The sequence below is a fragment of the Apium graveolens genome, chromosome 5, assembly GCF_009905375.1.
Source record: "Apium graveolens cultivar Ventura chromosome 5, ASM990537v1, whole genome shotgun sequence".
In the NCBI taxonomy this organism is placed as follows: domain Eukaryota; kingdom Viridiplantae; phylum Streptophyta; class Magnoliopsida; order Apiales; family Apiaceae; genus Apium; species Apium graveolens.
The window spans coordinates 10,730,718-10,758,069 of record NC_133651.1 but is presented as its reverse complement, the minus strand read 5'-3'; the positions used below and the strand labels follow the sequence as shown (position 1 = coordinate 10,758,069).

The 27,352-nt window shown below is 33.7% G+C and overlaps 1 pseudogene; it reads left to right on the top strand.

Moving 5' to 3' along the window:
* Positions 1–2,939: 2,939 nt before the first annotated feature.
* Positions 2,940–3,031, top strand: LOC141662554 (U6 spliceosomal RNA; annotated as a pseudogene).
* The last annotated feature ends 24,321 nt before the right edge of the window (positions 3,032–27,352 follow it).

Sequence of the window (27,352 nt, the reverse complement as noted above, 5' to 3'; positions counted from 1 at the left end):
TTATTCCTACTGATCCTACCAAGATAGCAGAAGTGAACATGCAATAAGTAGTAGGAGAATGCATATATAACTTTGTTTCGGAGTCTGTCTATTGCTTCTGTTATGTCTAACATTCCAACTACACATTCACTAGATGCCTAAAATCAGCATTGACAGTCGTGATCTTTTAAGCTTTCTTCAGACCATCAAACTGTTGGGAATTTTCTTGATTCATAGCCTAATATCCTCACCCTCTACTCTGCAGGATTGTCCTAACATATTTTGTTTGTATTAGCAACAAATGCACACCTTATTTACCTTATTAGTTCATGGAAAATCCGTGTTTAGTATGTTCTCGCATCCACTCTATATATCATCACTTCATTATACTACAGCAGTATAATAAAAAAAAAGCCGGAATTTCACAACACAAACAGCTCAATGACAGCAATAATTAAACTAGACGATAATCAACACACACTCAATTTCACATTAACATTCTACAAACACCCTCAAAATCAAATCTTTACCACAAAAACACTTGAATGACAAAAATTCAACTAATACCCACCAAAAAAGCATCAAAGAAGCGAAATTACGAACCTTTTCTTCGCGTTTGCTAGTGTAAACCTCAAAAGCAGAGCAATCAGCAAAGATGAGGATATCGCGAGTCTGCCAAACTATATCGACCGGTGATTTAGGCTAAGACTTGAAAAGTGCGATGCTTAAAGATAATTATGTACTAGTGCACATGCACAAAGGGATAATATTGAGATAAAACTAGTAACAAGTTAAAAACATTGAGAGACACTTACCAGGACTGAGACAAAGAAACAGACGGTAAGTCAAATTAGCTTTGTCTCTCTTGATAAAACATTAAAAAATAGAGAGAGGGGGAGGAATAGAGAGAGGGAGGGAGATGGAATAAACCTGGGACGAAGCAGGACACAGAGATGGAGATGAAATTGATCTGCAGCTTCTTATTGGCAAAACTGGGCTTAATCGGAATAACTTCAATATGGAGATGGAGCTGTCGATTGGAAATTAGGGATTTCTCGGTCGGGTAGGCATTAGACGGGATAAATTTGGGGTATCTCTTTTTTTTCAACTCTTGAATATTTATCCAGACTAACAAAAACTAATATTTCATCATTTTTAATAACTAAGAAGTGACTATTTATTTTTAATTCCACCACAGAGGTGTTGATTGACTAAATGTTTATTCTTATCATTTTTTATGAAAAAATAGTTACAATTTCCAAGACCTTATGTCAGACAGAAAATTATTTAATTATGTTTAAATTAAACTATTTTCTATAAATTCTTGTTAAATATTTTTTTATATGTTAACCTTTTAATAATAATAATTAAAATTTGTAAGCAAGATTTATCAATCAATAATAATAATATTCTAAATTAACACAATACTTAATGCAAGATTCGTAGTAACTTTTATCTTTAGTTTTTAGATAACTTTACATATTTAAATTAGAATTTTAATAGTAACATATTAATATCTAAATACCAATAATTTCTTACAAATGTAAATTTATCATTCAATTTCTAAGAATAAATTAATACAAAATATGTGTATTAGTAAAATTATATATAATTAATTAATTTCAACAAAATAATATACTTTATAAAATACAATAAATCACTTAAATTGTATAATATAAGTTAGGTGGCGGGATCAAAGATACACAAAAAATATGAATTTGACAAACTCGTCCGACCCAGAAAATATTAGAAAAATTCGATTAGCAAAAGTCTACCTGGCTCGCAGACTTAAATGGGCCACATTTTTTTCTTGAAAATGTTGTCAGATATGATCCAGTAAAAACCAAAATTTAAATTTGATATGGAAAAAAGCCCAACATGATCCACATAAAACTCTGATCCGGTGAAAATCGGAATTTTATGCAAACTTTTGGTTTAATAACAAAAAATTGATAACCAAATTGTTTTAAAAAAATGGATTGAAATTATTATTGTAAGGAAATTTGTTGGATAATTAAAAAAAATTATTCATTATATTTAATTATTTAAGTAAAATTAATTAATTAAGTAAGAAATTGTTATAAAAATAATTAAATTGTAATTTATGACCAACTTTCTTAATTTGTACTTCTTAAAGAAGATTAAAATATATCATAAATAATTTAAGGTAAAGGGTAGCTAGCATGAAAATGAAAATTACCTACAGCGTCGGCATTTCTGAAGGCGACACTATAAACAGAACCTTTAGTGTCGGCATTTCTAGACCCGACACCTTAAACAGAACCTATAGTGTCGGTTCCTAATACCCGACACCTTAAACAGAATCTATAGTGTTGGTTCCTAATACCCGACACCTTAAACAGAACCTATAGCGTCGGTTCCTAATATCCGACACCTTAAAACCAACCTATAGCGTCGGCATTTTGAAACCCGACGCTATAAAACACTTTTAGGCGTCGGTTTTTCAGTGACCGACACATTTAACGGTTAATAGCGTCGGTTAAATAGGCAACCGATGCTATAGATCTAGAAAAATTTACAAGAGGCGTCGGTTTAACTTATAACCGACGTATCCAAGTAGTATAGGCAACGGTTTCCTATACAACCGACGCTAAAAGTGCGACGCAAAAAAGCATTTTTGTACTAGTGACACAACAATTAAAAGCTGAAATGTACATAAGTATTATAGAAATGAAAACGCAGGTGATAAATCTAAGAGGCAGAGTAGAGACCGTACAAACCTGGTAAACAGGGAATGGTTAAAGCTTCGAAACAAATACGACAATCCAACATATCAATTTACGAGATAAGGTTGCTGGTTCACTTGTTCTTCTTCATCGCACGACATTTTTCGTTGAAGAAGAAGAATTGATGCCGAAGGATATGGCCATAATTCAATTTTTTTTGTAGAAGCCATAATTCAATATTGTATTATTAGAACATATTTAAAATGGAAAAGTGTCCCTTCGGCATCTGATAAAATTGGAACGATACAGAGAAGATTAGCATGGTCAAGGATGACAAGTGCACACGCACGCAAAAAAATGAAAAAGACACAAAAAATGGAAAGACACAAAAAATGGAAAAGTAAAACGAGTATTGCACAGTTTATATAGTTACGGATTTTTAATCCTTCTATTTTAAACTAATATATTTCTGAAAAATAATTAATTCAATATGTCCATTTAAACATTCAGTTGAATTTTGTAAACAACGCACTATTTAAGTTATGATCACTTATTTGTTAATTCAATATTGACTTTCATTGTACATGATAAATAGTGATTCATGCACTATTTATTTGTCAAAGCATGAGAAAGAATAATGACATTTGTTTTGACAAATATGACTTATTATTTATTCTAAGAAATTATCTGGGTCATTAGGGTCTACCCGGTACCTCACAATAGAGGTAAACTGTTAATTACTTGAGTTACCCAAATCTGCTAAAAAGTAATGGCATTTCATTACTTACAATAAAAACACGTAATATTTCATTCTTATAAAAACAAATGAATTAAAAAACATATTTCAACCTTTTCATTCTTTGACAAATTGGTTTTATAAAAAAAATATTCTTATAGGCACTGGATGTATTAAAAAGAAGACAGTCTTTGACGATTAACTAAAATCAACAAAAGAGATATCTGAAATAATATTTGATATCACAAACATGAAACATATATAGTTTGCAAAACTAGAGATATAAATCCTTTTGACTAACAAATGATTATCTTAAAATTCTAGTGAAGGGGTTGACTAACATGAATATGGAAGTCATGGCGTACGCACCATCATAATGACTTGAGAAGTGGCTGAACTGCTTCTCAAGTCAATTTTCACCTTTTCTACGGATGCAAACCTGAATTTTGCGATCCCATGGACCAAAGAAAACATTTTGGACCACAAGACCGGCTCTCTCAGGAAGGTCCTCCTTCCATTTTGGCAGTCTGGGTACCAATAAAGTAATAAAATTGGAGGAGGTGTCTCGGTTACGTGCTTCCAGTTCATATGAATACTCATTTTGTAAACAGCTCGGGCCCATACAGATTATATTAGCAACAGCTCCAATTTCCTGAACACTGTAATTAAGGATGAAAAGTGTGTGGTCATTCTCTTGAAGGAATTTGTACTCCGTATTTTCCCTTACATGAACAGAAAAAGAAGAGTCATACGTGAAGCGTGTGGCTGATGCTGGGTGCTTGCTGGAAAAGTGCAGATATAAATCCTTGTAGGAACCATCAAAACCACAGCCAGGAAGAGGACAAAAACAAGCTTCATAGGCGCAAGATCCCATATGCTCACGTTTCATGCTGTATGACACTTTTTCTTTGCATTCATAATTGCTATTCAGACAAGTGATTTTAACTGCTTTAAGAACCTCATCCAATCCATGGTTACGAATATAATCAATCCGCAAACAACAAGTAGGGCATTTATTTTTATGGTTGTTGCGGCATATAGAACAAGAAATGTGACCCTTAACGCACTACAATGTATTTGAACAAGCTAAAAACGTAAGATATAGCTGTAATGCAATCATTAAACACCACATATTTCATTTAGTAAACTATGCAAAAATGAAGCTTAGAAAATTGTAAGTAATAGTAAGTTCTTATCACTTTTAAATTTTACTAACATTTTACACATAAAGTACTCAGGTAACCAATGTATAACAAGGTTAAAAAATATTTATAAATATGGGACGCAGCAAAATATTGCAAAATTACTCAAGGGATTTGTCTGAAGAACAAATAAGTTCACAAAAAGTATGACCAAATTCATAAGAAATAACTTGGTGCCATAATCATCAAGTCAAAAACTAGCTGATAACTGTTAAATAGGTAGAAAAACCTGAGCTAACATTTTGCAACTAAAGATGTCAATACTTGATGGACCAAACCAAAAAAATCATGTCACTAACTCATTGGCTTAACAAAAATATTCGATGGGTCATTCCACTTTCCCATTTTAACTGATCATAAATAACATAGTTTACAATATATAAACAGTTACAATATATTTTACAAAAATCATTACAACATCTTCACTTTCAAAATATGTAGTCCTCCCTCGATTCTTGATATATAAGCTAGAGGTTATCAGCTCTGTTTATGCTTCAACATATTGGCTTCGTGGCACCAAAAGTTGATCAGTTGAAGATGCCTCTTTTGGGCTTCATTTAGTTGTCAAAACATTCCCTTGTAGCTTGTAGCTTAGGCAAAATTATGTGCTTCCTGTTAAGAAGATGTGCTTTTAATTAGAAATAGTGTCTGATTAAAAAGACTATCCCATCCCCATCTTGGTTACTCAACAACAACGAAGTACCTGTCCAATAGTCTCCTTGTCGGCAAACCTTCATAGATCTCGATTTCTTGAAGCTTTCCCTTGATCCTAACAACAAACTTATCAATAAGTGAAAAATATAGTAAGAATAACAACTTGTAAATTAAAATCTAAATTAATTAAATTCATAAAATACATAATGCATAAATTATATTACAGAACCACATTTAAAAATTACAGAATCTAAAAATTAGAAGACATAAATAAAAAGTGAAAAATATTTAACTTCTTAAAATAAAAGTTTAAATAGTGTGCAGATTAAATGAAGCAATATGCATTATTCTTAAAATAAATATTGATAATTCATCAAGGCAAAACAAAAAAAACAGAGCACATAACTTAAATCTACCAACATGCCATAGTTTGCACATCTTTAAGCTACACGGGAAAAAAAGGTGCCATGATACATAAGTTGTTATCCATTCGGTAATGACTACTAGTACTGTTTATTTCTCAATCAAACCCAACTAGAATACTAAACCCAACTGAACATTTATATAAAGGCTCTAAAAGTTGGTGGCAAGCGGTCACATAGAAAATTGAAGGCATGAGGCCTGATTGCACGTAATGAACAAGCTTGATAACAAGTATTGCAATATTACCATAATACTATGGTATTGATCCATAAACTCTGCACAGAGGATAAGAGAAACAAGGCTATTATACTTTTTAAACACAAAAAGTAACAATTTAAATAGGGGAACAGGGGATACACAATTTATTCAGGAAAAAAATATGAAATAACAATTTTAAAGACATAATTACATCATTTATAATATTAAATTGAGAGAGAAAGCTAGACAGATATTATCATTAGCAAGAAAGGACTAATAAAATTCAGTATTCCTGAAGAGATTCATTGAGCTTCCTGGGAAAAAATGGTGAATGGTAATGAAATGGATTCCGAATGGTAATGAAATGGATTCCTTGAATTTGGAGAATGAGAGTTAGGGGAGACTAGGAGCTTAGTATTTGGTATAACTGTCAAACCTATGTAAAAGGGGTAGACTCCATTATCTGCTAAATTATCGCGAAGTCCAAACTTTTGTGAAATTTTACCACAAATTGTTTATTTTCACCGAGCGCCAACGACCCCAGTGATATAAAAATTGATATATTTATTTTCTTTTTATGATTCTATTTTTATAAATTAATCAACCTTTTGTATTGAGCAAAAGTGTGATCAAAATATTATAGAATAATATTTATAAATATATTAAGCTTTAAATAAATTTATTTTAATCAGGATTATTCAATTCTTTACCATTTTTAATTTTAGTATTCCATTATATATTTATAATTCAAAAATTATAAAATCATAAATTATTAGTAAATAAAAAATGAAAATAAGCTCTCACTTTCCTCAAACTTACGTACAAGCACCAATGGTTCAGACACTACAAGAAATTAAGCCTAAATTCAACTGCATAAATTCAACCGGCCTAAAGTCGACCGATTTTGGTTGTTACATTAGGCACGGCTAAATACAACCGCCAGCGGTTGAATTTAGTAATAAATGCGACCGGATTTTTTTATGCGGTTGAATTTGAATCCATCAAAAATTAAGGGAATTTTCACGCCAACTGAATTATTTAACGCTCCTAAATTCGACCGCTAGCGGTTGAATTTAGCCTTACCAAAATGGCGGGATATTAATTTAAGTGACGGTAAACGGTTGTATTTAGTAGACGAAAAAACATAAAAAATACTTAAAAATATAAATAAGTATTACATATGGTAAAAAATTATATATTTATATACAAGTATAATATTCATCACATGTACAAATATTTATGGTTGCAAAAAAATATATATTGTTAGGTCACACTTTCACTGTAGAGGGGGTGAATACAGTATTTATTACAATCAAATCAAACTTCAAGAACCTATGTAACAGAAAACAAACTTTATTGAAATAATAAACTCTGTTACAATCTGGAACTGTTATCTCTCAGTGATGAACAAAATATCACGAGAGCTACTAGGGTTACAGTAAATAATATTCTCGATAATGATAACACTTATAGTGTAAACCCTATGTCTGTGTTTATATACTACACAGTTACAAGATAATCGCTAATTGATATTGAATATAATTCTGCTTCCTAATATATATCAATCAGATATCTTCTATTCCAAGTATTCCATTCTTCACGGAATTCCTTCTTCATGCATATCTCTTCTTATGTTTATCTTGATCTTCTTAACTTTAATCAGCTACCGTCCTCATCTGATCGTTCTTCAGCACTTAAGTTCTGATATCTATCTCCTGATACTTATCTCCTGATATCCCTTAAGTCCTGACTTCCAGTATAAGTACTGATCAACAGTTAAGTACTGATTTGTCCTGTTCAAATAAGATCTGAAATCTAAACATAAAACATATGAGCCATGACATTATCAAATATATCTAACAATCTCCCCCAACTTGTAAATTAGCAAAATATACAAGTTTTACAGATATTTGATGATGTCAAAAACATTAAGTACAAATGCATAAGAAATAGACAAGATAACTACAACTTACAGTCCTTAAAGCTTTTACCAATTCAACTTCTGATAACAACTTTGGTCTGTATACACATCAGAATTTTAGTTGTAGATCTTTGACTTGGCTTCATCATTTTCTGATCTCTCTGATGTCAGGAATTGTTCTGACATAATTCTTCAATAAACATTTCTCAGCATATCTGAGTTTATCAATCATTCTCCGTTTGACATCTTTAAGCTCTGTAGTATCTTCACCAGTTTGAAATATTGCAGCTCTGAGATCATTAATCTTTGCTTTTCTCAACTCCCGATCTAATCTTATGACATAAGCTTTGTTAGACTCTAGATTGAATTCAAGCCCCTTAATACCAAGATATGTTCTGATCTGTGCAGTATTAGGCTTCATATCAACAATATCACCATTGTGATTTCTGTACTTTGGAACATATCTACTGTCAGACTTAACAGAATAAAGCCTTTTCTGTCTCTGAATATGTTCTTTTAAGTAGTTTGCAGCAGTCTCTGTTATTCTGTTATCCACTTGAAGTAAGAAAAGTACATGCTCCAATTCTTCAAAATACTTCAAAGGAATGGCATTTTGTCTTATATGATAAACCCTACCATTTGTCATGAAATACAACATGATGTATTCTTTCAAGTAGGTATGGTAAACCATCTGTACAGATTCTAGTTGATTCAATCTCTCAGGAGTTGCTCCAATACCTGGTTCACTCAAGGAAGTTGGATCATCGGTAGTGTTGTGTACTCTTCTTTCATCAGCACTTCCCAATCCAGTTTTATCTCTAGATTCCTTTCCAGTAACTACTCTTGCTTCAAAACCACTTGGAGTAGTCTTCAAAGATTGAGTCTGTTTTGCTTTAGTGAATCCTGGTAGGAGTGTTTTAGATTTATTTTCTGATATCAAGTTAACTTGAGCACTGTCAGAGGTTACTTGCTTCTTCTGAATATCAGAACTTACAATTTCTTGACTCTGAACAACTTGAGCCATGTCAGAGGTTGTTTTAAGAACTTTTCTTGAAGTCAGAGCAAGATCATCTTTTCCATCAGTAATTTCTTCTTCCTCAGGAGGTACATAAGGCTTGATAGGTTCACCAACCTTTTCTTTACCCTTGGATCTTGGATCTATCTGTGGTTGTGATCTAGCCAAAGTTTCTTCAGTATGTATCCTTTCTTTGATCACAATGCCTTTAGGTTTTGGAAGTAACTTTTTACCAGAAGCTTCAGATTTAGATGTGACTTTCTCTGATTTAAGTCTGGCTTCTTCTTCCTTTAAACTTTCCAAGTCCATCCCTGGATTTTCTTGAAGAAATAACTGTCTTGACATTTCCTCATCAAGATCTAGAAGTTCATCAGAACTTATCCTTTTCCCAGCAGCAGAACTTATTCTTTTCCCAGTATCAGAACTTGTTCTGTGACTAGCTTGTCTTGATGTAAACCTTCTACCTTGACTATGACCACTACCCATTCCAGAGTTTCCTTGGTCATCTTTTCCATCATCCTTTCCTTGCAGTGACTTGTTGGTTTTGCATTTGGACTTAATTACCTTCTCCCCCTTTTTGGCATCAGCAGGTAATAAAAGAGAGATAAGTAGTTCCACTGAGGTCTGGATTTCAGTAAGTTGCGATTGCTGAGAAGCTCGATTTATCAGAATTTGATCAATCTGAGCTTGTTGCTTCTCTTGAGTTTTCTCAATATAAGCAACCCTGTCAATGGTAGGTTGGAAGAACTTTTTCTTATCAATTTTCCAAACTTGTTCCTGTTTGATAAAGTTCTCCTGAATCTTGTGTAGCTCTGCATGAGTGTTGGAATGAAGACCTTGTAGATGTTTAGTACGCAATGCAGTGACTCTAAGCTGGGTTTTAAAATCATCAGAATGTAACATTTCATCAGCTTTAGTCAAGTGCTCAGCAAGATGTAAAGCATTTGGAACACATGAAACTGAGTTCCATTCCTTAGTCCACTCCTGACCTGCAGGAGTTTCACTCCAAGGTACTGGTGCATCCCTGATAACAAACTCCTTTACCAGTTCAGACTTAGGAAGAGTCAGTGGAGGAGTATGTCCTGAAGGACCTGCTTCATCAGCATCTACAGTTGTAGCAGCCTCACCAGTATCTCCAACATTTGCAGCATCAGAACTTAGAGAATCAGTATCTTCTGATAAGATAACTGTGTGAGTAGCAATGGAGGCTTCAACATCCTCTAATTGCTGATCTGATACTAAGTTCTGATCAACAGCCATATCCTGATGCTCACCTAAAATCTGATCATCAGTATCTTGATGCAGAGAAGGTGTTAGTGATAACTCAGGAGTTTGAACAGCATCAGTAACATGTGTTGTGGAAGGATTATTTGCTGTTGGAGCTTCTAAGAAAAGTATTTCAGGCACAACCAGGTTCTGAATATCAATTTCAGCACTTGTGCCTGGATCAACAAGAGACATAGAAGGTGAATTAGCCTTGTCAGATACAGGTTCCTGAGATGGAGTTGATGGAGAAGAAGTGACTGGAGCAAATTCCTTGTCTTGTGAGATCAAAGATTCCTGATCCCCTTCCTTAGCTGCTTCCTCCTCATCATCTGAAACTGGCCTTTGTGCCCTCTGTTTCTTGTACTTCCTTGTTGATTTGGATTCCTTGGGAGTTTCAGGAACCGTCATACGTCTAAGCCTCTTGAGAAGCCTAGAACCCCCAATTGCAGAATCCGTCTGAGAAGTTGCCTTCTCAGCTTCATTTACCACAGGTTCTGAAGAAGGAATCTGATCCTCAGAATCTGATTCATCTCTCAAAGTAATTCTCCTCCTCTTTTGAGGTGTTTGAGGAACAGTCTTTGTTCTCTTTGGCTTAGAGGATGTAGGCTTCACAGTAGGTGCTGAAGAAGAAGGTTGAGCAGTCTGTGAAGTGGAGAGATAGGATTTGAGATAAGTTCTGAGGGTAGGTTGAGTAGAATGAGAGGTAGGTACTGAGGTTGATGGATTTTGGTTATGGTGAGTTGGTTGAACATTTGAGTAAACAGATTTGTAAGTAGCAGGATTAGCATTTACCAGAATCTGTTTTACAGACTGAGGAATCTGTAATTGTCTCGCCATTGATTTCTTTGTGTCAGCATTTAGCAGGTCGTTAAAGTACCTTTTTGCAACCTTAAAAGGTGGGGTTTGAGTGCTGACTAACTGGGGTTCAGCAGTACAATACGTATAAATAAGTTGACAGAATCCAGCAAAATAAACAACATCTCGATCCTCTGTCATCCTATCCCCAATAAAACCAATTATTCCAGTTGCAAGATCAAAATGAGTTTGATGGATAATAGCATACCCGATGTGCTGACTCAGAATTGGGATGGCATCAAAATTTGAACACTTGTTGCCAAAAGCCTTGGTGATGCAATCGAAGAAGAAACTCCATTCTCTTCTGATATTAGCCCGTTTCAACTGTCCAAGTTTCTTCAGACTCTTTTCATATCCCAAATCAGTCATTAACCCCCGAAGTTCTGATTCCTCTGGTATAGAGAAGGTACAATCTTCTGGAAGATGTAATGCTCTTCGTACTGTACCAGGAGTGACTACATAGGATGAATCACCCACTTGGAAGATAATACTGGGAGTTCCTCGTTTACCACCATCATCAAAAACTCCAGTCCTCCAGAACCGCAGAACTTGTTGACTTGAAAATAATTCAGGCTGAGTTAAGGCGTACCCAACCTCACTATGTGCAAGAAGATCTTGCACAAAATGCAATTCAGATGGAGCTTCAGCATGATCAAGAATTGCAGCATAGTTGTTTGGAACAAACTTTGCTCCATCAATGATTAAATCCTTTGGTGCCATGTGAAAAAATATTGAAATTCAAGTATGCCTGTTAGGTGTTTGAGATAATGTCTGTATGAAAAACCAACGTAAGAAAGAATGAGAATTAGAGTAAAAGTAAGAAGAGAGATAAAGTATAAAGAAAATAAAAGATTAAAGAAATCTTCTCTCTGTTGTTCTTATACTCTGAAAAAAAATGTTACCGTTGGACACCTGTCAGACATGCAGTAATAACGGATAGTTACTGGGCTCGAGAAAACAGGAATGATTACTTACCCAGTTGCCTTGTTTCAAGGAAAAAAACCGTTCCATTTATCAAGAGACACAGTTTTAATTCAAAATTTAAACCGTTATCACTGATTGAATTATTTTTCACTGCAACATTAATATTCTGAAAATGAATCATGTTAAAAATGACCGAGATAATTTCGATGAATAAGTGCTGACAAAGAATCAGAACTTAAATAAAGACAAAATTTAAATGGTCATCAGAATATCAAGCAGCATTTAACAACACAAGATAAAATAACTCAGAGACAAAATCTTGAAGTAAAACAGTTTTCATTAATATATCAAGTCAATACATATATGAAATAGAAATTACATCAATACAAGATTTTCCCTAAGCTTCTAATCCTAACGTCAACAGCTTTAGTCCTAGCTAAGAAGCCTGACAAAGCTGAGGATGAAGAAGAACAGGAAGAAGACGAGATTAAGTCATCTTCCTCTTCCTATCTTCGACAAACAAGATAGCGAGTCGAATGATTCGCTCTTGCTGACGGATATGACGAAGGTGAAGGTCTCTTCGAACGGCCACCAGATCACGTTTGATAACCTCTGGAAATTGAATCCAGAGATTGTGAGGAATGTTGGTGATAGGGTAGGGAGTTGGAATTCCATTAAAAAAGACATGCACAGTCTCATCACCGTAATTGTAGAACCAGCCAAATTCAGCCATTTGTAATAATAAATGAAAAACAAGACTGAATTTGTGATACAAGTGTGATGAGAAGACTAATGTGAAGTGGCTGTGTATATAGGCAAGAGAATGCCAGGAGACGCGAAGATATTTAATGCTGACAGGTAGAATTAATTCTACCTCATCTCCCTAGACTTTGAAAAAGAATAACAGTCATTGGAAAGAGGAATCATGGTCTAGACCGCACAAGACACAAGAAACAGTGGACTGTTCAAGTACAAAACCATTAATCCTAATCATAGTGACTATTAATCTTCCACTTCAACATATGCGAGTACAAACTGAGACTGTTATTAAATTTCATTCAAAGATAAGCCAAGTAAAGGATTAGACTGAGAAATCAGAACTTAGACCTATACCAGAACTTAACAGTCATCAGAACATAATTTCTTAACTCGAAAAAGGAATGCTCATCTTAGTAAATACTCATACAAGTTCTTAGTTATGAACGTCAGAACTTAATCATCAGAACATGTAACTAGAACTTGTCCTCAGAATTTGTGCAAAAATGACACAATGACTGTTTATCTAAAATAACATAGACCACCACAGAAATTTTCATCATTCAGATGGAGTGATTAGTGTGTGCATTAAGCTAAATAACAGACAAAGAGTAAAGTCTGATCTACTTCAGTACATCTTAGAAATAAGTCATAATTAAAATTTTGCTAAAGAGCTGTCATTATCCTGAAACCTACTGAAAAAATGAGTTCATGCATGAGTCCACCTCAACTGTTTTTGTGCTAATTTTATGCATCTTTAAAATTCTCTTTTACAGTGGCTTCTCAGTGTAAGTGAGTCACGACTGCTTATCAGAATTTATGCTTTTATCAGAGTATTTCTCCAGTAATCATAGAGTGTGAAAAGTCACCAAGAAAATATTTTGCTTTTCTAATGCATATTTACTTAATACCAGCTATGCACTTGGGTCGTCCCATTCACATTTTTACTCTAGATCTCAAAGGAGTACCTGATATTATTCTTTGATTCTTGTTCTTCTTCTTTTGATAAGTGAGGTTTATCAACACTTAGTACATTCAGCAGTTTTACTAGTATCAGAACTTAACAGATGAGTAACATTATTCTAATTTGTGACTTAGTAATAAGATATACAAAGTAAACTTAACTAAGCTCAGTTATCAGAATTTGCTAGTGTCATAAGATTTCCACTGAAATAATTACTTCTTCCATGGAATCATTTGTTTATTGAAGATTACTAGATCAGTATCTAGCACCGTTATCCTCATAGGATTGAATAGTTACTGAAACAGACATATCACTTATCAGAGTTTAGAAACATATATCAGACAATAGTCAGTACTTAAAGACATTTATCAATTAATGCACAGAATATACAAAGAGATTAATTCTGTAAATACTGATCATAAAGTCTGATAACATAGAACAAGTTTAAGCAGATTTAGAGAAAGAACCTGAAATCATTCCAAGTTCATTTACCAATTTTGAAAAGGTAGCTTCACACAGTGGTTTTGTGAAGATATCTGCTACTTGTTTATCTGTGGGAACAAAATGCAATTCCACTGTACCTTCATCCACATGTTCCCTGATGAAATGGTACCTGATGCTGATGTGCTTTGTCATAGAGTGTTGAACTGGATTACCTGTCATAGCAATAGCACTTTGATTATCACAGTAAATAGGGATTTTGAAATATGTTAACCCATAATCCAGTAACTGATTCTTCATCCAGAGAATCTGTGCACAGCAGCTTCCTGCAGCAATATACTCTGCTTCTGCAGTTGATGTGGAAATTGACTTTTGTTTCTTGCTATACCAAGAAACCAACCTGCCTCCAAGAAATTGGCAGCTTCCACTTGTGCTTTTCCTGTCAATTTTGCAACCTGCAAAATCTGCATCTGAGTAACCTATTAATTTAAAATCTGATTCTCTAGGATACCATAATCCTAGCTCAGCTGTTCCTTTAAGATACTTAAAGATTCGTTTTACAGCTGTTAAGTGAGGTTCTCTTGGATCAGCTTGAAATCTTGCACAAAGACAGGTAGCAAACATGATATCTGGTCTACCAGCAGTTAGATAGAGAAGTGAGCCAATCATACCTCTGTAATCAGTAATATCTACTGAATTACCAGTATCCTTATCCAGTTTTGTTGCAGTGGCCATGGGAGTGGATGCACTTGAACAGTCTTGCATTCCAAATTTATTCAGCAAGTTTCTGGTGTACTTAGATTGACAAATAAAAGTTCCTTCTTCACTCTGTTTGACTTGAAGGCCCAGAAAATAACTGAGTTCTCCCATCATACTCATCTGATATCTTGACTGCATTAGTTTGGCAAACTTTGTGCAAAGTTTGTCATTTGGAGACCCAAAAATAATATCATCAACATAAATCTGAATCAAAAGTAAGTCCTTGCCATGGTTGAGATAGAACAGTGTTTTGTCAATAGTTCCTCTTTTGAATCCACTTTCCAGAAGAAACTGAGCTAATGTCTCATACCATGCTCTAGGAGCTTGCTTAAGTCCATAAAGTGCTTTATCAAGCCTGTAGACATAATCTGGATGTTTGGAATCTACAAAGCCTGGAGGTTGTTCAACATATACTTCCTCTTCCAATTCTCCATTGAGAAAAGCACTTTTCACATCCATTTGAAAGATAGTAAACTTTTTGTGAGCAGCATAAGCCATGAATATCCTTATGGCTTCTAACCTAGCAACTGGAGCAAATGTTTCATCATAGTCAATTCCCTCCTGTTGAGAATATCCTTTTGCAACCAGCCTTGCCTTGTTCCTTACAATTATGCCATCACTGTCAGTTTTGTCCACTTCCTTGCAGATGGAAGATTTTCTCTAGAACTGGATGCTCCCCCATGATTCATGCTGTCTTCGGTTTCATTTTCTGATGCTCCCCCTGAAACTATGCTCTCTGAGTTGGATCCTTCAGTATTTAGATTTTCAGTACTGTCAGTACTTGGCTTATCAGAACTTGACGAATCAGAATTTGAAGAGCCAGATGTATGTTCTGATGCTTCTTGAGATGTGATAATATCTTGAGTATGCTCCCCCTGCATTGGTGCATCTTCCTTTGACGTAGTCACCAAAGTTTCAATAACATCAGAGTTTAATCCATCAGAATTTATAGTATCAGGAATTAGACTGTCAGGACTTGAGGTATCAGAATATGAATCTTCATTTTCAAATCTCAGCTGATCATGATCAATGCAATCTTCAAGTCCAGTGATCTTCTTGTCATCAAAAGAGACATTGATAGATTCCATGACCACTTTTGTTCTCAAATTATAGACTCTGAAGGCTTTTGTAGAAAGTGGATATCCAACAAAGATTCCCTCATCAGCTTTTAGATCAAACTTGGATAGCTGTTCAGGATGAGTCTTGAGAACAAAACACTTACATCCAAATACATGAAAGTATTTGAGATTTGGCTTCTTGTTCTTCACCATCTCATATGGTGTTTTTCCATGCTTGTTAATGAGTGTTGCATTTTGAGTAAAACAAGCAGTCTGCACAGCTTCAGCCCAGAAATAGGTTGGAAGCTTTGCTTCTTCAAGCATTGTTCGTGCAGCTTCAATGAGAGTTCTATTCTTCCTTTCAACAACTCCATTTTGCTGTGGAGTTCCAGGAGCAGAAAATTCCTGCTTTATTCCATGATTTTTGCAGAACTCTTCCATTATCAGATTCTTGAATTCAGTGCCATTATCACTCCTCAAAATTTTCACAGAATCTTTGATCAATTTATCCAGATGTTTGACATGATCAATCAGGATAGATGCAGTTTCACTTTTTGTGTGCAAGAAATACACCCATGTGTATCTGGTGAACTCATCTACTATGACCAACACATATTTCTTCTTTGCAATAGACATGACATTCACTGGACCAAATAGATCAACATGAAGTAGATAATAAGGCTCAAGAATTGATGATTCAGTCTTGCTCTTGAACGAAGATTTTCTTTGTTTAGCCTTCTGACATGAGTCACAAAGACCATCAGGAACAAACACTGATTTTGGCAGTCCTCTCACAAGATCTTTCTTGATTAGTTCATTTATCTTGTTGAAGTTTAAATGAGAGAGTTTCTTGTGCCAATTCCAGCTTTCTTCAGTTGAGGCTCTACTCACTAAACAGATTGCAGAACCATCAGAACTTGTTGAAAGCTTAGCTTCATAAATGTTACCACGCCTGAATCCCTTCAGAACAATTTTTTCTTTAGATTTACTAACTATTTCACAATGTTCTACAAAGAAATCAACATGATAACCTCTGTCACAGATTTGACTTATACTCAGTAAGTTGTGTTTAAGTCCTGAGACCAGAGCTACATCTTTAATGATGACATTCCCAAGATTGATATTGCCATATCCCAAAGTTTTTCCAATGTTGCCATCTCCATAAGAAACACTTGGGCCAGCTTTCTCCACAAAGTCTGATAGCAGGGCCTTATTTCCAGTCATATGTCCTGAACATCCACTGTCCAGAACTAAAATATTTTTCCTGTTGCCCTGCAATCAAAAAGACCACTAATTATTAGTTTTAAGGACCCAGACTTGCTTGGATCCTTTGGCCTTTTTAGGTTTGTTAACATTTGCAGCGGATTTAGCATCAGATTTTATGTTAACAGTTTTCTTATCAGAACTTATACTACCAGACTTTGAATCAGAACTTACACTAGAAGGAACAACAGAAACTTTCTTTAAAGAAGTTTTTATTTGATAATAATCATAGTACAAACTATGATATTCCTTACAAGTATAAATGGAATGCCATAAACTACCACAATGAAAACAAGGATTTTGTGGTTTGTATCTAACAGACTGACTCTTAACTCCTGATTTTGAAGATAAGGAGTTAATATTCTTATTTTTCCTGCAAAAAGAAGCCAGATGGTTAGAACTTCCACAGTTATGACACGCTTTCCTAGGAGCATCAGGAACAGATTTATAGTTATTGCTTTTATTCACACCTTCCTTTCCATTCCTGTTTTTCCTAGGTGATTTTACCTTGTTTGCATTCTTAACATCTTTCAGCTTATGCTTAAGCTGCTTCTTTGTCATTAAGCCTATGTTAACTTCAGCTGTCTTTTACTGTTTTAGTTTGTCAGAAGCTAATTCCTTTTTAACTTCTGATTTCTCATTTTCAGATTTTTCAGTTACAAACTTAACAGGTTTTAACTTCAGCTTTTGCTTATCAACAGGCTTAATTTCTACAGTTCCTTTTTCATTTTTATTTTCTCCATAACCTAAGCCCTCTTTCCAGTTTCCACTGCTTAGCAAATTTTGAGTTGTTTTGCCAGAGTTAGTCCAAGTTCTGATAATCTCTCTCTCCTTTTCTAACTCAGTTTTTAGAGATTCATTCATTTTTAGCACTTCATCCCTAACATAAAAAGCATCATCTCTATCCTGCTGAGTTTGATGGAACATGACTAACTCTTTTTCTAAGAAATCATTTCTTTTCCTAAAAGCAAGATTTTCAGAAGTTAATCTTTCACATGTTAAAGTTTGATCTCTATAACTAACAAACATGGTTTTAAGATATCTTCTCAACTCATTAATATCATCAGTATGAAAAGTATAAGTAGTCTGAGGTACCTTTGTTTCAGCAGCTTCAGAACTGCTCTCAGAACTTGATTTATCAGCATTTGCCATCAATGCATAGTTCTCCTCACTTTCAGAGTCTGAGGTGTCTGTCCAGCTTTTCTGCTTTGTGACAAGAGCTTTGCCTTTGTCACTCTTGGTCTTCTTGCAATCAGGAGATATGTGGCCTTTCTCACCATAATTATAACATTTAACATTAGCGTAATCTCCTCTGTCAGACTTTCCTCCTCTTCCTTCAGATCTTCTGAAATTTTTCTTATCAGAACTTATGCCTTTCCTGGAAAACTTCTTTCCCTTCCTGAACTTCCTGTATGCAATCTTTGTGATTCCTTTTACCATAAGAGCACACAGCTTCATCATCTCCTCATCAGCATCAGTTTCAGGCAAGCTTTCAGAATCTGAGTCATCATCACTCTCAGAACTTGATGACTCAGTATCAGACTTCATGATAAGAGCTTTACCCTTGTCTTTCTTTGAGGAAGGTGGTTTGGGGGATTCCTCTTCAGCCTTGAGAGCAACTGTCCTTGACTTTCCTCCTTTCCTCTTGCTTCTTTGTTCCATCTCAAGTTCATGAGTCTTGAGCATTCCATAGATTTCATCAAGAGTTGTCTCATCAAGATTGTAGTTGTCTCTTATTGTTGTTGCCTTCAAATCCCAACATTCAGGAAGAGCTAACAGGAATTTAAGGTTTGTATCTTCAAGATCATACTCCTTATTAACCAACGACAAGTCATTCAAGAGTTTGACAAATCTATCATATACATCAGTCAATGACTCATTAGTCCTAGAGTCAAAGTGTTCATACTCTTGAGTGAGTATTGTCTTCCTGTTCTTCTTAACTGTTTCAGTTCCTTGACACCTTGTCTCCAGTGCATCCCATATCTCCTTAGCAGTCTTGCAGTTGATTACCCTGTTTGACATTACATTATCAATGGCACTATGCAATAAGTGTCGTACCTTGGCATCCTTAGCAATAGATGCTATATCTTCAGCAGTGTAATCACTCTTTTCCTTTGGTACGGTCATTGCTGCTTCACCTGCAACTACAACAGCGAGCTTGGTAGGTTTGTGAGGCCCTTCCTTGATTCTATCAAGGTATTCTGGATCTGTTGCTTCCAGAAACATGGTCATCCTTACCTTCCATATGGGATATTCAGATGGTCTCAATATGGGAACTCTGATAGTCTCATATCGACTCTGAGTTGATGTCTTTGATGATTCCTCAGTTTTGGTAGGCTTAGTTGGAGTTTCTGTGTCAAACATGATTGTGTTTGGATCTTTAACTGTATGTGTGTTAACAGAAGGCTCTGATACCACTTGTTAGGTCACACTTTCACTGTAGAGGGGGTGAATACAGTATTTATTACAATCAAATCAAACTTCAAGAACCTATGTAACAGAAAACAAACTTTATTGAAATAATAAACTCTGTTACAATCTGGAACTGTTATCTCTCAGTGATGAACAAAATATCACGAGAGCTACTAGGGTTACAGTAAATAATATTCTCGATAATGATAACACTTATAGTGTAAACCCTATGTCTGTGTTAATATACTACACAGTTATAAGATAATCGCTAATTGATATTGAATATAATTCTGCTTCCTAATATATATCAATCAGATATCTTCTATTCCAAGTATTCCATTCTTCACGGAATTCCTTCTTCATGCATATCTCTTCTTATGTTTATCTTGATCTTCTTAACTTTAATCAGCTACCGTCCTCATCTGATCGTTCTTCAGCACTTAAGTTCTGATATCTATCTCCTGATACTTATCTCCTGATATCCCTTAAGTCCTGACTTCCAGTATAAGTACTGATCAACAGTTAAGTACTGATTTGTCCTGTTCAAATAAGATCTGAAATCTAAACATAAAACATATGAGCCATGACATTATCAAATATATCTAACATATATTATGGAAGAATTTTGATTTTTTGTATTTTATAATATTATAAAATTTAAATATTTGTTTTATATAATTAAAAAATTACAAAAAAAAGTAATAAGAGTTCCACATCTATGTGCTTCATCCACAATAATTTAAAAAAAAATCGAAACATCGATATGAGACTTAACACTAGTAAGAGGTACTTGTTAAATCACTGGTTACTGTTAAAATAGCAAACCAAGTGAATTTATTTTTTTCTGAAAATTTTGTCATATCACTAATATATGCGGGCTTTCACATTCGTATAATTGAATTATTCAATAATATTTATAAAAACAAATCAAAACATCAACATGAGACTAAACACTAGGAAGAAGTACTAATCAAATTACTAGTTGACTATTAAAATAGCAAACCAAATAAATTTATTTTTTTCCTGAAAATTTTGTCATAATACTAATATATATAGGTCTTGATATCCGTACGGTTGAATTATTCAGATATATATTCAAAAAATATCGAAATAACAATTCATGAATAAACACTAATTACTGTATTAGTCAAACCGAAGATTGACTGTTAAAATGGAAAACCAAATAAATATATTTAGATATGAAACTTTGGTTATATCACTATATATATATATATCTATTGACATCCATATGTTTGGATCGTTGAAAAATATTTTTAAAAAAGTTGAAACACCAATTTAGGAATAAACATTAGTTAGTTGTACTAGTCAAACTCAAGTTTCACTGTTGAAATGGCAAACAAAATAAAATTATTTGGATATGAAACTTTGTTTATACCACTAATATATATATATATATATATATATATATCTAGTGACATCCATGTGGTTGGATCGTTGAAAAATATTTTTAAAAAAGTCAAAACACCAATTCAGGAATATACACTAGTTAGTTATACTAGTCAAACCGAAACTTGACTATTAAAATGGCAAACCAAATAAAATTATTTGGATATCAAACTTTATTTATATCACTATTATATGTATCTATTGACATCCATATGGTTGGATTGTTGAAAAATATTTTTAAAAAAGTCGAAACACCAATTCAGGAATAAACATAAATTATACTAGTCAAACCGAAACTTGATTGTTAAAATGGTAAACCAAATAAAATTATTTGGATATGAAACTTTAGTTATAATATTAATATATATTTATTGACATCCATACGGTTGGATCGTTGAAAAATATTTTTAAAAAAGTCAAAACACCAATTGAGGAATAAACATTAGTTACTTGTATTAGTCAAACTGAAACTTGACTGTTAATATGACAAACCAAATAAAATTATTTGGATATGAAATTTTGGGTATATCACTAATATATATATTTATTGACATCCTTATAGTTGGATCGTTAAAAAATATTTTTAAAAAAGCCGAAACACAAATTCAGGAATAAACACTAGTTAAAGTGACTATAAATATTTTTAAATAAATCAAAACATAGATATGCAAAAAAAAAATCAACATAAATTGATGGAAATAATTAAAGTGATTGCAAACTGTTGTATTTAGTAACCGATAAAACACAAAATATAATTAAAAACTGAAAAAGTATCAAATGTTAGTTTTTATAAAATAAAATAGGTTTTATCAGGTGGTTGAATTTATAAATTGACGCTCCTAAATTCGACCGGTAGAAGTTAAATTTTGTGCCATGTCACCGATCTATGTGAATGAGATCTAACGCACCAAATTTATCCTTAGAAAGAACAATCCAACGGCTGAATTTACAATTTATTAAACAAAATTATAAGTAAAAAAAAGAACTTTAAAACAAAATGTTTATAACCTACCAGGCTCCCACTACCCCTTCTGGTACTCGGCGCCCCACCTATCCACCCTACCTGCTCTTTTCCCCTGCACAAACTCCATCTCCCCCACCGTTGCTTTTTTCTTTTCAGGCCAAAAATCCACTCTAACCTCTCTCTCCCTCATTCTCCCTCTCTGCCCTCCCTGATACTATCACGATAGTAAAAACACATGTACCACCTATACACACATTTACATCAACGAAAACACAACACCACTCATTTCTCGTCACTCTCACTTTCTAATCTCTCCCTTCGCCTCTCTCTCTCACACACGGAAAACCAACAGGCACGGATAATATTTCTGGTGGATGTGCATTTCATGAGATATACGATGGATGATGATAATTTGATAGTTTTTTACTCTTTAACTTTTGTTATCGTTTATCAACGTAGCTTCAAGCAAGACCAACGGTTACTGGTATCTGGTGCCCACCTACTCCTTTTAACGAGGTAAACAATCTCAATTCATTCAACTTGAGGTGACTTTGATTCATTTCTTCACTGCTGTGCAAACTCTGTTTTACGCTAAAACTCGGTTCCGATTTGGTAATTTGGTAATCTGAATACTTATGTTAGGTCAGGACTCAAATTTGGACCCAGAGAGACAGAGAGGGAGGGGAAAAAAGGGGCCTCAAGAAATTCGGGCAGTTGGGCGGAAAGCGAAGAAGCCAAGAAGCAAAAAGAAAAATTTTGATTTTTATTAAAATTTAAATTAGGGGCTTTATTTTTTTTTTTTTTTTAAATTCCTGTTAGTTAATCCAGCAGCATTCGGTTGAATTTAGAACCGTATTTTTGACCGTATACGGTCGCATTTAATTTTGGGCTGACTTTTTAAATTTTTCTAGAAAATTCAATTTTTTTGATTGGAATTTTAAAATTCAAGTGAAATTTAAATTTGACCGGTGGCGGTCGAATTTAACCGGTCGTATTTAGACTAAATACAACCGATTACTAAATATCACTCCCATATATACGACCGGGACTAAAACCGGTCGTATTTAACTAAATACGATATTTAGCTAAATACGACCGGTTTTGGACCGATTGTATTTAGCCGTTTTTCTTGTAGTGAGATGCTCATTACATTACCTTGTAATTGGTAATGCATGCCTGAGGGCCGAGACTCCCTTTATTTTTTAACATTTGATATTTTAAATTTGGCATATTTTTGGATATTTTAACCGTATGTTTAAAATTAATATATTTGAAATTTATTTTTCTGATTTATAATATTGATATTTTATCCAAAAAAGAACATGTAAAAAATATTAATTTTAATTATACGGTCAAAAGCACTTAAATATGTGTGCAAAAAATTAAAGTATCAAATATTAAAATACAGTAGGAGTATTTCAAGTATATTTTGATAGCAAAAAATGGTGTCAAATTTTAAAATTTATTATGTTCCCAAATAAAAAAATTTGAATCTATATTATTTAATTAAAATAAGTACTCAGTTTTTAGTGTTGTCAAAATACTAAACTTTTGTCTTGGGATACTTCTTTGTCATTATGTTTACCTTTTTATTGGAAAATATTTTTGGTGGGTTTGTTTGACTTTCTTGGCGCTGAAAAGAATAAAATATTTTTCAAGAAAGGAAAATTTTTAATAAAAAATTGATGAATTTTAAAATGACTTCCAAATATTAAAATGAAAAACATTTTGCAAAACTAACATATTCTCACCGTTTATCACCATTTTTCTAATCAATATCAAATTATAACATATTTTTTTTAAAAAAATTTGGTCTAATAAAATATAACAAATAATTTTTTTCATATTTAGAAAAAATTCAGATAAATGATTTCCGTGGAAAAAAATTACAGGGAAAATAATTTTCAAAAAAATTATCTTCTGGCGTACAAACGAAGCCTAAATATTTTTGATTTTTAAAAATGTATTATTCGCATTTGGTTTCAAAATATTTTACAAATCAAGCTACGAATTCTAAAATTAGATTAATAATGATGCTAAGAAATTGAAAACAAATTAAAAAGTTGTGCACTTTGTTGGTAGTGCCGGGTTATGGGTCGTGAATTGTATGGATTGGGTAGGATTGCGTTGTAATTTAATTAGACAGGAAATCAATGTAAACAATTGATATACAGAATTTTAGAAGTTACAAGTTAGCATCACGTAAGAAGAAACTCCCCAATGTACGTGGAAAAAACTAAGCGCTAAAGAAAAATAAAGTTTCCCGCTCATGATATTGATGATACATCATAATTTTTTAAAGTTATCAAATTTATCTACCAATATTCTCCTACCATTATACTATTGGTAAATAAAAGTTATTATTAGCTAACAATATATATTGGTAGCTAATTTATTGGTAGGTAAATATCAATTTATCTGTACAGTTATTTATAACTATATGGGATACGTAACTTAAAACGTTTCTATTCCTGTACGAGAATAAAGTAACAGTTTATTCATGTATACTGAACCATAAAAAAATGGTCAGGGGTACTTGCCTTGTAGAGCTTTACAACTATCTCTAATTGACCTTGCACCGATTTGAACGCTCGGCTTTATCCTCTAACTAACTATTAGACTATCCTGGATCCGATTTCAACACTCAGGTTCTTCGATTGGAACCTTGCTGAGCTTGTCGACTGATCATTAGGCTATCTCTAGTCCGATGTCAACTCTCGGGTCTTCCGACTAAAACCTACAGAGTCGAAATACCCTATGTTAGACAACCGTCTATGCTTGACATATCCCCACTATCAATTCTACCGACTCGTAATTATATGTACTCTTATAATACACATAACAGTTAGGGTCCACGTACTCAAAACTTGGTCCGATAATCTTTTTCGGGAAAATAATACATATACCCGTCATTCCGTATAATAAGGTTGTTAACTATTACATAAATATTTTATCACAATGTGCAATTAGGTTCGTCCGATATTTACTTATAATTATATAGCTATACACGGTTGACTGGTAATCCCGATAATTACTGGATAGATACCCGCATTTTCGAATTTAAATTTTCCGTAAAATCGGGGAGCGTCTCCTCTGTCTATCGGCCAAGCCGTCGAAACATAATCGACGTCAATCACAACAATAATCCACAATCCAGACCAAATTCATAGCCCAAATGCCAATACGATTTCTAAAATAATTGTTGTGGATATGTTGTGAACTTAATGATTTCATTAACAAAACACCTTGGTAGATTTTACTTAGTGAAAAATGTAGCACTCGACGGATAAGGATTATAGTCCCGACGGATGACTCAATATAGTCCCGACGGATGATGATTTATTATCCATCGAGTGAGTAGCTTGTGTAACAATAAGTCTGTAGCACATTTCTGCATACACATTGTTTAGATTCTGTAGTAGTACTCAAATCATGTTGACTTTAATTAGATATGTAGAATAGGTTGATTAATTGTACATAGATGATGTCTTGTAATTCTGTGTAAATGAAATGAAGTCAAGTGCCAGATTGATACCCGACGGATAAACAACAATGCCACTCGACGGATGATCAACTAGGCAACCACGGATGATCATGAATTCGGCGGATAAAGAATTCAAACATCTTTTGACAGTGACAACACAGTCACATGCGTCGAATGTATGCAAATAGAATGTGGAAGCCTATTCAACTGGGTTTTAGAGAACAAAGAAGCATTTCCATTTCCATGCTATTATGAAGATATTCAAAGATGCTGGAATAGAGTACTGAAGCAGCATAGTATTAGACTTGATAGGTTTTGTTTTATTATCTTGTCCTATTACTTTGTAATCTTGGTGATATATAAACCAAGAAGTAGCAAATAGAACAACAAGAACACTAAGCAAGAATTTCTCAGAGAAACATTTGTAAGCTGTATTCTTAGCATTTCTCTGCAAACTTAGTTATTTATATTTGTAAGCAGCTGTGAGAAAATCTTGTTATACAGAGTTCTCTTGATATATTATATATCTCTGGTGTATACATTCAAATTCACCAGAAAGTTTTTAAAGACTTGTATTTTTAATTACTTGTGTTTTGATTCATTCCAAGTTATTATTCCGTAATTTGCAACTCAATTCACACAGATATATATTTTAAGTTAGAACATTTTTAAACCAAGAAAAAAGTTCAAGAATTCCATTCAACCCCCCTTCTTAATTCTTGTTGCATTGTTAGGGACTAACAATTGGTATCAGAGTAAGCTCTTGAAGAATAAAGAGTTTAAAGATCATAACAAAACAGCAAGATGAACAAGAATGCTGTTGGAGTCAAGATTCCTTTTCTGGATAAAGATAATTACCATCACTGGAAGGTAAAGATGCAACTTCATTTACTTTCTCAAGATGAGGCCTATGTAGATTGCATAGAGAGAGGTCCTCATGTACCAATGAGAGCTGCAACTGGAAATGAGCCATCAGTCCCAAAGCCAAGGCATGAATGGTCTGATCATGATATTGAACAAATCAGGAAAGATAAGAAGGCCATGAATATCCTGTTCAATGGAGTTGATGGTGACAAGTTTGACAACATCATCAATTGCAAAACTGCCAAGGAAGTTTGGGATACTATACAGATTATCTGTGATGGCACTGAGCAAGTAAGGGAAAATAAGATGCATATACTATTCAGCAATATAAGCATTTTTATAGTGAAGAAAGTGAGTCCACTACTAAAAATATGGGATCAGACATCGGTTCTGAACCGATGTTAAAAAAAAACTGAACCGATGTCTTCGCGTGTGATGTTAAATGTCATCAGGCTTTGACATCGGTTCACAGCCGATGTCTATTACAGTGCTATACATCGGTTTTAAGAATAATTCTGATGTCTTTGCAACAAATTTCAGCTTATATTACAGTATTTTTAGGTGAATATGAGTATATTATGGGGTAATTATCCATTAAAACATGAAACCTACAAGCTCTAAAAGATATTTTTTTAAAAATCTTTCAAACAAACCGATGTGAAAATCTAGATCAGACATCGGTTATGTTGTCTGACCGATGTGAAATGGTCCATTAGACATCGGGTACTTTTATCAACCGATGTAAAATAATGGGTTAAACATCGGTTTCGTTCATTTGGTGATGTTAAATCCTTTTGTTTAACATCAATGTTTTTTTCTAACCGATGTTTAATCTTTAATATTGTAAAATTTAAGACATCAGCTATTGAAAATTCGATGTTATTTGGCTTAAAATACATTGATTTTTTTACAGAACCGATGTCAAATGACTATTTGACATTGGTTTTTGTAGTTCTTTTTCTTTTAATATTGTTTCACCTGATGTCTTTTGTTCATTTTTACATCGGTTTTAAATTACCATTCTGATGTTAATATATGTAATGTAAATTGCATATGCCATCCTGGTACTATTAATAGCCCAGGGAACCAATTGCATTTTCAACCAGAAAAATACCAATAA